Source organism: Panthera tigris, chromosome X (genome assembly GCF_018350195.1).
Source record: "Panthera tigris isolate Pti1 chromosome X, P.tigris_Pti1_mat1.1, whole genome shotgun sequence".
In the NCBI taxonomy this organism is placed as follows: domain Eukaryota; kingdom Metazoa; phylum Chordata; class Mammalia; order Carnivora; family Felidae; genus Panthera; species Panthera tigris.
Window position 1 is genome coordinate 117,297,086 of NC_056677.1, and position 13,475 is coordinate 117,310,560.

Below are 13,475 nucleotides of genomic sequence, written 5' to 3' on the forward strand. Positions count from 1 at the left end.
TTTGCTCAACCTCAACCTACCCTCATATTATTTTAATCCGATTGTCTTAGGTGTCTTCCGCACTCTTTTTTTTTTTTTGAAGTTTATTTATTTATTTTGAGAGGCGAGGGGGAGAGAGAATCCCAAGCAGGCTCCACGCTAACAGTGCGGGGCTCTATCTCACAAACGGTGAGATCATGACCTGAGCTGAAATCAAGAGTTGGGCATGTGACCGACAGAGCCACTCAGGCTCCCCTTCCTCAGACATTCTTACTTGCGGCTCTCCTGAAATCAATCTGTTCATATGGGAAACATTAGAAACCTACACCCAAGTAGCAGGCAGAATTTGAAATGTGTCTCACCATTATATGCCATCATCTAATATACCAAGAGGGAAACCCTCAACAATTCTGGATACACCTAGAAATAACTTGTACTTACCCTCACTTAGCTAATGTGGTCTCTATTTCTACCTTATTTTCTGACAGTCCAATTCCCCATGGGTTATGGAAACCCTGAACACCTTTTCCTCGAGGGACAGATTCTTGATTCCTGTGTGATAGCTGCTTACAATATCTGATGGGATTCCCATAGTTACTCCTAATAGTTTGGAACTCCTTGGATACAAGCACTTCCAAGGAACCACACTCGAACAAACAACATTCCTTCTGGCTGTCCCGACAGTGAGATTTCACGGTCTCAGTCCAGATTTTGGGTTTACTTGCTGCTACCGTAGAACACCTCTGCCTGCCTCCCAACACACACACACACACACACACACACACACACACACACACACACCAGTCTATCTCCATTTATATGCAGAAATGCTTTTGCTCTGTAAGTGGTAGAAGAGGGAGAAAGTTTTGATGAGAGATTTATGTGAGGAGGTATAACCACTATGGGTTTATTTCAGTGTTTTTAGTGACTAAACTATCCCCTTATTATGGTTGTACTGTAATTTATTTGATGGGCATTTACTTTGTTTTCAGGGTGTTTTTTTTTTTTTGTGAACAATATTAAAATGAACACCCTATTACTTATGCTTTTATATACTAGTGGGATTGCTGAGTAAAAGGACATATATAAATATCAGGGTAAGTATATATAAGAGCAAATATAAACGCAAATGTGAATACAAATATAAATCACCAGATTGCTTTCTAAACTATTTGTAATGTTTCACATCTCTACTATCACTGGGTAATTTTTCTAATATTATCCACCAAATGGGTACAAAATGGCATTTGTTACTTTAATTTAGATTTCCTAACTACAAGTAAAATTTGATCATCTCTTCACGTATCTGTTAGCCATTGGGTCTGCTCTTTTGTGAAGTGTCTATTAATCGTTTTTTGCCCATCTTCCTTTTGTATTATCTTTTCCATACCACTTTATGGTAGCTCTCTGTACACTGTAGCATTTTATTTGTTTCTATAATCTGTCTATGAATTTTGTTTGTGGTGTTTCTGCAATCAAAATTTCTAATTGTATTGTCAAATATGTTTATCTTTGGTTTCATAGCCTTTTGGTTTCCAGCCTTGGTTTAAAAGCCTCCATGAATCCCAAATTACAGATTTAATTTCATTTGTTCTCTTACAAGATTTTATGGATTGATTACATATGAAACTGGAATTTATTTGGGGGTATAAGATAAAGACCCACTACCAATAGCTTCCAGGTGGATTGCCAAGTGTACTAGGACTGTTAAACAATTCTTTTCGGACAGAATCAAACAATGTACAACTGTTATGTATTAAAATCTCGTAGATACTAATATATATCTCTGTACTCTTAGTATGTTCTAGTGATAGGTTTTTCTGTTTCTTTACCAAAACCTATTTATTTCATCATAGAGACTCTATATCATGTTCTTACATGTATTAAGGAAATAGTTTTCACTTCTCTTTTTATTTTTATTGGTTATTTTGGAGCACATATAATCATAAAAATTTAAGATCATTTCATAAATTTCCCAAAATAAATCTGTTGGGATCCAATATTAATTGCATTAAATTTACACATTAACTTCAGAAATTAACATTTAATGGTTTTAAATCTTCTACAGGGAGACGGTGACATAAATGTTGTCCACACAGTTGCTTATAGTTAACAAGAATGAATTAGATGTATATATATTTATGTAGATGAAATTTATATATGAGTTTAACAAATATTTGGGAAAAGTTTGCAATTAGCAAGAATCGCACCTCAGATAAACCTCATTGGCTACGATACTGCCACTGCACAAAGCTAGTTTAACAAATATTTGTAATGTATAGCAAAGCATTAACATCTGGCCAATATAGATGGTGGGTACACAGGTTATATTCATTTCTGCAATTTTCCGCAAGTTTGAAGTACCTCATAATTTATTCATTACTTTTTAAGTGCATTTATTTTTGAAGTTCAGAAATCTCACTGGTATATGGCGAAGCGTTTGTTGTTTTTCTTTCACACTGCTGGCTCTTACTGTATTCTTTTGAGCTGAAAACTCAAGTTTTTTCTTTATTTTTTTAATGTTTATTTATTTTTGAGAGAGAGAGAGACAGAGTGGGAGTGGGAGAGGGGCCGAGAGAGAGGGAGACATAGAATCGGAAGCAGGCTCCGGCTCTGAGCAGTCAGCACAGAGCCTGACATGGGGCTCAAAACCACGGAACTTTGAGATCATGACCTGAGCCCAAGTCCGACGCTTAACCAACTGAGGTACCCAGGTGCCCCGGATCATTCAAGTTTTTATTCAGCTTGGGGATACTTTTCTTCTAAGTTTCTTCCTCCATTAGTTCTTCCTTCTCTCTATCACTTGTATCTATTAGACTATCTGGCTCTACTATTTATGTTTTCTTTACTCATTATTACCGTATTGACATTTTTCTACTTAAAAAAATTTTTCTAAGTTTATTTATTTATTTTGAGGGAGAGAGAACCAGTGGGGGACACGCAGAGAGAGAGGGGGGGCAGAGGATCTGAAGCAGGCTCTGTGCCGACAGCAGAGAGCCCCATGCGGGGCTCAAACTCACGAAACAGGAGATCACAACCTCAGACAAAGTCTAACACTTAACCGACCGAGCCACCCACGTGCCCCAACATTTTTACACTTTTCCTCTCTATTCCTCTTCTAGATTCACTATATTCATTCTTTTAATCTGATGCTAACTGAATGCTGCATTTCTGCAAGCATTTATCCAAGAAATCTTTATTTATACTTTTCTGATATCTCTTCAATTCTAATCTAGAATTTGCCTCAGTGTGTTTCATCTTTTCTCCACTAAACGTGTTTGGATCCTGTACCGAACGGTCAGTGTTATTCCCCCTACTTCAAGCTGCTAGTTTCCCCTTAAACGTGAAGCAATTATACCACCTGCTTCTTTGTGGGCCTAAAAAGTTCTCCCTGCTTATTAGTCAGCTAGAATGAGTTTCTTCGGCACCTCTGTGTGTCCATCTGCCAGAGTCTCATAGGCAATGCTGGGTCAGTAGCTAGTGAGGCACAGCGAGCAGCAGGGGAACATCTCTCTCATTTGTAATATAGCAGATTAGTACAAGTCAGCTGGAAGGCCCGAATACCAGCTCATGGCAACATAACTTCTAGGGCTGGAAGCAGACAGCAGTCAAGGTTAATTCCTACCTACCATCTATGTGTGTCGAACAGATACACTCTGGCCGTATGCAGATCTTCAGTTAGCAAATCCTCCCAGAGAGATAGGAGTCCTCCCAAGCAAAATATTCCTCATTCTTGTTCCATCCCTTCACTACGACAAATAGTGAAATAGAACCTTTCTTCCAACGGATCATATCGATAAGATATGAACAAGAAGCTCAGCAGGGAGACCAAACTTTGTTGACCTGCTTTAGTACATTTAAAAAGACAACATTTAGGGGCACCTGGGTGGCTCAGTCCATCAATCGTCCAACTTTGGCTCAGGTTATGATCTCACGGTTCCTGAGTTTGAGCCCCACAATGGGCTCTCTGCTGTCAGTGCACAGCCTACTTCAGATGCTCGGTCTCCTTCTCTCTCTGCACTTCCCCTGCACTCTCTCTATCTCTCTCAAAAATAAATAAACATTTAAAAAAGAGCATGTGACATCCAGATGCTTACGCCACCCTAAGCAATAAATATAAATTATTGCTATCAAGTAATAACTCAAGAGGTAATTTGTGGGAATCTGGGCACAAGTAGAGCTCCTCCAGGGACCAGGTCAAAACTCTATCTCAGTCTCTTAAACAAATGGTGTTGAGAACACTGGGCGGCTACATGCAAAAGAATGAAACTGGACCAGTTTCTTACATCATTCACAAAAATAAATTCAAGATGAGTTAAAGACCTAAATGTGAGACCTGAAACCATAAAAACCCTTCTCTTCGAAGACAGGCAGTGATTTCTCTGATATTGGCCATAGCAACATTTTTCTAGATCTGTCTCTTGAGGTAAGGGAAATAAAAGCAAAAATAAACTATTGGGTCTATATAAAAATAAAAGGCTTCTGGGGTTCCTGGATGCTCAGTCAGTTAAGCGTCTGACTCTTGATTTCAGCTCCGATCGTGATCTCACCAATCTCTCTCTCCCTCTCTCTCTGCCCCTCCCCTGCTCTCTCTCTCTCTCTCTCAAAATAAATTAAACATTTTTATAAAATTAAAAAATAATGAAAAGCTTCTGCACAGTGAAGGAAACAATCAACAAAACTAAAAGGCAACCTACTAAATAGAAGATATTTGCAAATGACATATCTGATAAAGGGTTAGTATCCAAAATATATAAAGAACTGATACAACTCAATACCCTTAAACCAAATAATCCAATGAAAAAACGGGCAGAAGACATGAACAGAAATTTCTCCAAAGAAGATATCCAGATGGCCAATAGACACATGAAAAGATGTTCCACATCACTCATCATCAGGGAAATACAAATCAAAACTACAATGAGGTATCACCTCACCCACGTCAGAATGGCTAAATTCAACAACATAAGCGACAACAGGTGTTGGTGAGGAGGCAGACAAAGGGGAACCCTCTCGCACGGTTGGTGGGAATACAAACTGGTTCAGCTACGCTGGAAAACAGTAGGGAGGTTCCTCAAAAAGTTAAAAATAGAACTACCCTGTGATCCAGTCATTGCGCCACTGGGTATTTACCTAAAGAATACAAAGAGACTAATTCAAAGGGGTATATGCGCCCTGATATTTATAGCAGTATTATCTGCAATAACCAAATCATGAAAATAGCCCATGTCTATCAACTGACGAATGGCTAAGGAAGAGGTGGTATAAAAATACAATGGAATATTAATAAGCCATCAAAAAGAATGAAATCTTGCCATTTGCAATGACATGAATGGAGCTAGAGAGTATAAGGCTAAGCTAAACAAGTCAGAAAAAGAGAAATACCATATGATTTCACTGATATGTGGAATTTAAGAAACAAAACAAACAAGAAAAGGGGGGAAAAGAGAGACAGAGAGGCAAACCAAGAAACAGACTCTTAACCATAGAGGACAAACTGATGGTTACTAGAGGGGAGGTGGGGGATGGGTGAAATAGGCGATGGGATTAAGGAGGGCACTTGCTGTGATGAGCAGCGAGTGATGTGTGGAAGTGTTGAATCACTATACTGTACACCTGAAACTAATATAGCTGTGTATGTTTACACCGGAATTAAAATTAAAAAACTTAATAAAAAATGTATCTCAGGGTTGATTTCCCTTCACAGAGTACCCAGCATAGAAGCCAGGAATACATGGGCACCTTGTAGATTTCATTCTATGGGCGTCTCCTCAGATGACAACGCTTGATACGGACACAGACATGACCGTGGGAGGTACTGTCATCAGCGAATGTCTCTAGGAGGCTTTTCCAGCAGTGGATGTAAACGAGTAGGAAACAGAACAAGAAAGCAAGATCAAGGGGGATACTGTGCAGTGAACAGAGCTTCCAGACAGTCAGACTTGGTTGCGATTATACATGAGAAATCCTTCTTTGAGAACCTGCAGAAATAACTGAGGTACATTGTGGGCAAGAGGACCAATCATGTTGTTTGTATCTAGGCAATAGATATTTGGGTAGCTTGGTAATAATAACAAGCAACCCTTCTCACGTGATTTCTCTGTGCCAAGAAATGTGCCACATGACTTCTACTTGTATTAATTTATTTTATCCTCTCACTTACTCTCTGTGTTTGTTACTGCTGTCACGCCCTATTTTACAGGTGAGGAAACTGAGACTAAAGAGGTTAAATGACCAGTCTAATGTCACACATCTTCAAAATCTGTGTACTTTTACTCCCCACTTTCTGTATTATCATATATTTCCGTGTGAACTGGGAACTTCACGCAGGGTAAATACTGAGGCCTGTAACACTACCTGTCTGTAAATTAATAGGCACTGAAAAGAGTTTTAAAAGACACAGAAACATCCTCTGAAAGAGACAAGCCAGTTAACTAGGGGTTAAGTTGTCAACAAGTTAGTCAAAGGCTGTCACAAGGAAACCAATCACAGACCCTCTACAGGATCCGATTTGAGTGACACCTATTAAAAGATACTGCAAACACTGAAGACACATCCATCCATGTGAAGATTTACCAAAGGCTTTTTTTGGCTCAAGATGGTAAACTGACCATGAATTTAACCCAAGTTCAACAGGCAAGCACTGAATATGTGCCTTGGATTTCACCGGAAATAAACTGATGAATGCTCACAGGAAGTGTTGAATGACTGGATTAGAGCAAAGGTAAAATGGGCAAAATTTGCGAAACAATGTATTTCCAAAAGTTTTTCATCGTGGGGATAAGAAAACTACAACTTCACAGGAAACGAAGCTAGCCTCTTGATAACTAACTTTGTAGAAAAGTTCCTAAGGAAAATTCAGAAATACTACTTTGAATGAGCTAAGCTACCCAAGTTCTAGGCTTCAGATCCTTGAATTGGCCTAAATCCTCTGAACCGTCAGAGCCAAATGACCAATTGCTCTTTGTGCTTATATGAGGTTCTTTACATATGTAAAGAAATCTCAGGGATCTCAACACAACCACCAACCTTATTAACTGCAATGTCCATCAAGCAGAATGAATGGGAATCAGTTCATAAACTCTCTTTTAGAATTCAGAGTGGGTTATAGAAAGCAGACCCAGACAGTTTTTGTCACGATTAGAGATACAAGTAAGACGTTTCAGAAAAGTAACTTTGCACCAGAAAGAGAAACAAGGGAAATGGATACCTAACCTCAACTGCTCTTCCTTATAAGCAAGTTAGCAGTTAATAAGTGATAGTTCATAGAGTTGGGCACAAAATACCATTAACATATATTAGGTTGCTTTGTGATCAATCTTGAAGCCTTCTCTTATAGTCACACAATCACTACAGCTATACAAATAGGGATCTAATGTAGATTTCTTGTGTTTGCTTAATCACTAAAGACGTTAAACTATAATCCATCCATGTATTCATCCATTCAACCACTATTTATTGATCTCCCACTATGAAATGGGGGCAGAGCAACAAACAAAACAGACAAAAATCTCTTTTTCCTAACCAACACTGTAAGAGTTGTATTTGAAGAAAATAATTTCCCTTCTCCTTATTTAGTGATATTTCCACAGTGGCTTCCTGACAAAAGTGTTGTTATGAATACACACAGAGAAAATTTCATTAGTCTTGACCGGGGGTTAGAAAACTTTCTCTACAAATATACAGATAGTGAATATTCTCAGCACAAATACTTGACTTTGCTCTTGTAGCAACAAAGCAGCCACAGATGATATGTAAATGGATGAGTGACTGTGTTCCAATATAACTGTGTTTTACAAAATCGGACAGTAGGCTGGATTTGGCCTATGGGCTCTAGTTTTTTGACTCGTGGCATCATTCTCCGGTTAAAAGAAAAAACCTTAATTTATTAGAAATGGATTTTCAGATGAAGTGACTTACTTTTACAGTGAAATTATACATACATACATGGATGGCCTTAATAAATTAAGGCACAAGATTCTCTGAACTTGCAATCTATGCATTTATGAACCATAAATCGATTCAATTAATGACAAATAATTGATGGCAGAAAGCTGTTGAATTGTGCCGCCAGGAAAACCCAGGGAAAATCTGTCTTTAGATCAAGCTCATAGTGGAAGACATTTTTCTCACCGAAAAGATACAAAAATTCTTTCCGATTCCAAACATTCAAAAAACTCTGGTCACACAGAGAGCAGCGGAGCCACGGAAAGAGTGCAAATATGGTTCCGTAACATTCTGATTTGAAATACAGAGCTGCAGCATACCTCTAGAGATGGAGGTTTTATACACTTGAGAAAAACTCAAATTCTAAGAATTCCGTTCCCAGCCAGTGCATAAGCAAAAACATAAGACTTCACAATAACATCCCTGGAAACCCTCATTACTAAGTACGAGTAGGACGGGAGCAGTGGGACACACAGACTAGGTAGGGCCCATATGAGACCAGAACCCTTCCCTTAGTCATACTGATGAAGGCTATCAGCAATCCCTTACTGAGGAAGAACCACAGAATGAGAATTCCAGCCCCCTCCACATCTTGTTTCTTATTCCAGAACACAGCATTAGCCATTCTCAACTGATACTTTTGTAATCTTCGTGGAACTCCTGAGTCAAAAAGCCTCTGTGAGTGCAATTAAATATTGATACCTGAATGTTTCAGGCCCTGCCTGATTATTAGAGTGTAGACTCTGCCCACAGAAGCCAACTCTAATGGGTTTCTACCGATCCGCGATGGGACAACGTGATGATCAACAAAGATAATAAGTGCGTTGAACTGATAAACATAAAGTACATAAACATCTTGGAGTTCATAATACTAAATAATAACTCACTGGACACTGTTGGAGATTGTAGACAACTCATTACTATGCAAATCGATAGAGGGGAAAAAGTAAACATTTACCTTACCTTTCTTATGCAGCCTCAGGGTATCCAAATAGTTGGGAAAAAAAAAACACATTTATTTTTTATAATAGGATTCTAGCGAATAAAGGCAGAATGAAGGATGGTATTAGGAAAAACACTTTTGCAACCCTGAATATCGTAATGGAACGAAGCCATGATCATCATTGTTAAGACCATCAGATGAAATATTGATGAGAACTTTATGTTCTGAAGGCATTGATGAATCTTGAGATCACTAAAAATGGGACATCCCGATATTAATTGTCTCATGATTTCTTGCAAGAGAAAGTACACAAAACCATATACAAAGTACTCACATAAAATACAACTTAACCTGAATCTGATCATGCTTCCAGATCTAACTCATAGTTTGCAGAAAATACAAGATAAACGTACCACAAAATATCAGCAAAAACCAGGATGGGAACCATTCGACAGGACAAAGGACCTATTTTCTCTAATAAATTCATTGCATGATAAAGAGGGATTTGGGGACTATTTCAGAATAAACGAGACAAGACAGATCAATCAAATGAAAACCAGCTGTAAAGAGACGTTTTAACACAATCATGGCTATCAAAACATGAACGGAGTATTACATGATTTTAAGTATTATTAATTTTGGTAGATGTGATAGTGACATAACGGGTATGCCAAAAAATGTTCTTAGAAGTTGGCAATGCATACAGAAGTACTTACAAGTTAAATTATGTGATGTTTGGAATTCAATCTAAAATACTCCCCCTCAAAATGTGGGGGGACTAGATGATACAAGGTAAAATGTTGGTAATCACTGAAACTGGTTAATGGATACATGGGAATGCATTATAGTAACATTATTTATTCTAATTTTAAGTAGGTTTGCCAATTTGGGGGGATAAAGAGTTAAAAGATGCTGGTACCCAGATTTGTAAATTACAAAACCAAGTAATTTACACTCAATATCGAAAGTTAACAAAATGAGACTTGTTTTGAATTGGATCAGCTTATATGTTATACTCACGTACAATCAAGGATGCTATTTTTTATTTGAAATTACTCAGTATTTTGGCTCAATTTTCTAGTCATTAATTACTAAATAGTCAATAAGCTAGATTTATACTTCATAAAGCCATTTCCCGCTTTCCCATTATAAAGATCTGTGTTTCATTCTCTGTGTGGACATTCATGTTAATCAAATTATCAATATCTGTTCAAATCTCAAAAACTGAACATCATATAAACACAAAGAGCTGTTGATTATTAAGAAGTCAGAGACAGGTCAATGCACTGAGAATGTGTTTGTGCAGACAGAGAGTCAATCATGCTTTCATTACCAAAACTTCGGTATGTAAGAAACGTTAAATGGTATTTTTAAACACGGGCATAGCAAAGACAAAGCAGTGGTGACATGGAACCCAACATGAACACATTTCAAAAGACTATGACAAACGACACCAAATCCCAGGCGGAGTATCTCTTCATAGAGTAGCGCGTCTTTATAGGGAAACGAGAAGTACATTTTAATTTTCTTCTTTGATTTCTTTTGCATTTTAAAATTTCTCCAACAAAGATATATCACTTATGAAATCAAAGTTAATTTTGAGAAAATAAATGCAGACATACGTGGGAAGATGTCCGACATTCATCAGATGACATCCTGTGAATGTGAGTTTAGTCTATATGCACGAAATACAAAGAAAAGGCGTTCAGGATCGGAAAAAGGACAAGACTCTCAGGCTGGTAAAGGCTCTGTTCTCTAAAAATATTAACGGGGTGTCCGGGTGGCTCAGTCGGTTAAAAGTCCAGCTGCGGCTCAGGCCAGGATCTCACGGTTTGTGAGTTCATGAGTTCGTGAGTTCAAGCCCGGCAGTGGGCTCCCTGCTGCCAACACGCAACACGGAGCGCGCTTTGGATCCTCTGTCTCCCTCTCTCTCTGCCACTCCCCCACGCTCGCTCTCTCTCTCTCTCTCAAAAATAAACAAACATTTAAAAGAAATATTAAGAAATAAGATGATGTAGCTACAGGCAACCTTTCTAGAGAAGAAGAGGAAAGTTTTGCTTGTTGAGGTTGTATTACGGACCAAGTCACTTGCAAAGACCACTTAGTCAGGAGCTTTTGCCTGTTTTTGTTGATTGCTTCATCCCTGGGACTTCGAGAGTGGCTGGTGCATAGTTGGCACTTACATATTGGTTGAAGGGAGGACTAAACGAGGGTATTTTCTCAGTCTCTGCAAATAATCCTTCGAAACAGGCGATGACGGAGGGATGGTAGAGAGGTAAGCAACTTGCGCCAAGGTCACAGAGGCAACGTAGACTGGAACCAAAAGTACCTGACCCCAAAAGTGGTGGTGCCGTCCACACAAACACACTGAAACTGAGTGTTTTGTAATATTATTTACATGTTACTAGTGAGATTCAGGAACACCAGTAGGTATCATTTGGAATCGGTCAAACTACAATGAATACTATAAAAGTCAGTCTTACTCTTGCAGACTGTAGCATGTGACGAGATGACACAGAAACGGAGAAGGTGCTGAAGAGAAATGGTCAACAAAAGACCTAGAAAATAAATCTATGTAACGTGACCCCGGAGGTGTGCTGAATTGTGCAATACCAAATTTAAGGCTTGCAAAACTTCAGGAAAGGGAAAGAAGATCCCATGATGTTGAAGGCACAGACATTTAAAGTCATAGCGAAGGCTATAAAAGGAATTTCAGGAGGGGGAACAAAGTGAGGAGGACTGAGAAAAGAGCACTCAGATCTACCCTATCATCTTACTGAATTCCTGTCCTCCTGTTACCTCACATCCAAACAAGTGGCTGTATTAGTAAAGGAGACATTTATCTTTTTTTAATTGTAAAAAAAAAATTAAATGTTTGTTTTTTTTTTTTAATTTTTGAGAGAGAGGCAGAGTGCAAGTGGAGGAGGGGTAGAGAGAGAGGGAGACACAGAATCCGAAGCAGGTTCTAGGCTCCGAGCTGTCAGCACACAGCGCCACACAGGGCTCGAACTTGTGAACCACGAGATCATGACCCGAGCCGAAGTTGGATGCTCAACTGACTGAGCCACCCAGGCGCCCCGACACACACTTATCTGCTGAACCATGCCCCCAGTCTCTTGTTTTCCGCAAATGTTCCTTTCTTCCTGCCCCTCACCCCCCTCTCCAGCATACAAGGTTACAGAGAGAGCAGCTATCTTTTCACAGTATCACCCTATCTTCTTTTACCACAACTTTTGGTCCCAGAATTGGGTGTCTGAACCAAAAATGAGAACCCCTCCCCCACAAATTTGATAAAGGTGCTGCTTCACCGGAGGAGCCTCTGCTTCTGGAATAATACCCAGTATATACTAGCTGCTCAATAAAAACATTCTAATTAATGAGTGACTAAGTAAACACAATTCTGGCAGTCATACTCAGGATTAATCAGAAAAAGCAAACTGTATGTACTTACACAGAGAAAATGAAAACACAAATTCAAGAAGATATATGCATTCCTATGTTTGCTGAAGCATTATTTACAATAGGCAAGATACTGAAGCAACCCAAGTGTCCAGTGATAGATGAATGGATAAAGAGGATGTGGTGTGTATATATACACAGACACTGGAGTATTACGCAGCCATAAAAAGGATGAGATCTTTCCATTAACAACAACACGGATGAACCTAGAGGGCAGTATGCTGAGATACATTGGGCAAAGAAGAAAAATACCATATGATTTCACTTTTATGTGGAATCTAAAAAACGAAACGAACACACAAACCAAAAGCAGAATCCGACCTATAAATACACAGAGCAAACGGATGGTCGCCAGAGGAGAGTATGGTGGGGGGTGGGCCAAATGGGTGCAGGGAGGGGGCGGTACGAACTTCCAATTATGGAATGAATAAGTCACGAGAATAAAAGGTACAGCATAAGGACATATAGTCAATGGCACTGTAATAGCGTTGTGTGGTGACCGATGGTAGCTACGCTTGTGGTGAGCACAGCATAATGTATAGAGTTGTTGAATCGCTACATTGTACACCTGAAATTAATGTCACATTGTGTGTCAACCATACTCAAAAAAGAAAAGAAAAAGAAAAGTGTAAGATGGGGGTGTCAGATGAGAGACAGTACTTAGAACTGTGGCATAAGGATATTAACTTCTAGACCAGGATTATGGCAATGGAAACGGAGAGCAAGGTTTAACTGTGGGGCTACTTTTTATTAGCTTATTTTTTTCCTATAAAACAATAAGTATTTATTATAAAAACCTCACACAGCTCAGAAGGGCACCAAACGAAGAATAAAAGTCCCCCGTCCTCGTCCCCTGAATCCCGTGTTCTCGTACAGTCATTGCTAACAGTTTTGTTGCCCTTCAGAGCAAACATGTTTGTTTGTATACAAACATATATGTTTTCATGGCACACGTGAAGTTTTATAAGGTATCTCGTTTTGCCTCTACTTATCTATTTTCCATCCCCCTCCACCCTGCTCTTTTCCCAAGCAGACTGAAGTATACAGTATACAGATGTATACAGATGTATACAGATGACATCACCCAAGGCCTCTTGCCCTCTGGATTTCCAAAGGGTTTAGCCAGTGGGAGGCTCTGGGAGAAGAT

The 13,475-nt window shown here is 39.0% G+C and overlaps 1 pseudogene; it reads right to left on the bottom strand.

Moving 5' to 3' along the window:
* Positions 1–2,110: 2,110 nt before the first annotated feature.
* Positions 2,111–2,234, bottom strand: LOC122235646 (annotated as a pseudogene).
* Positions 2,235–13,475: the final 11,241 nt, after the last annotated feature.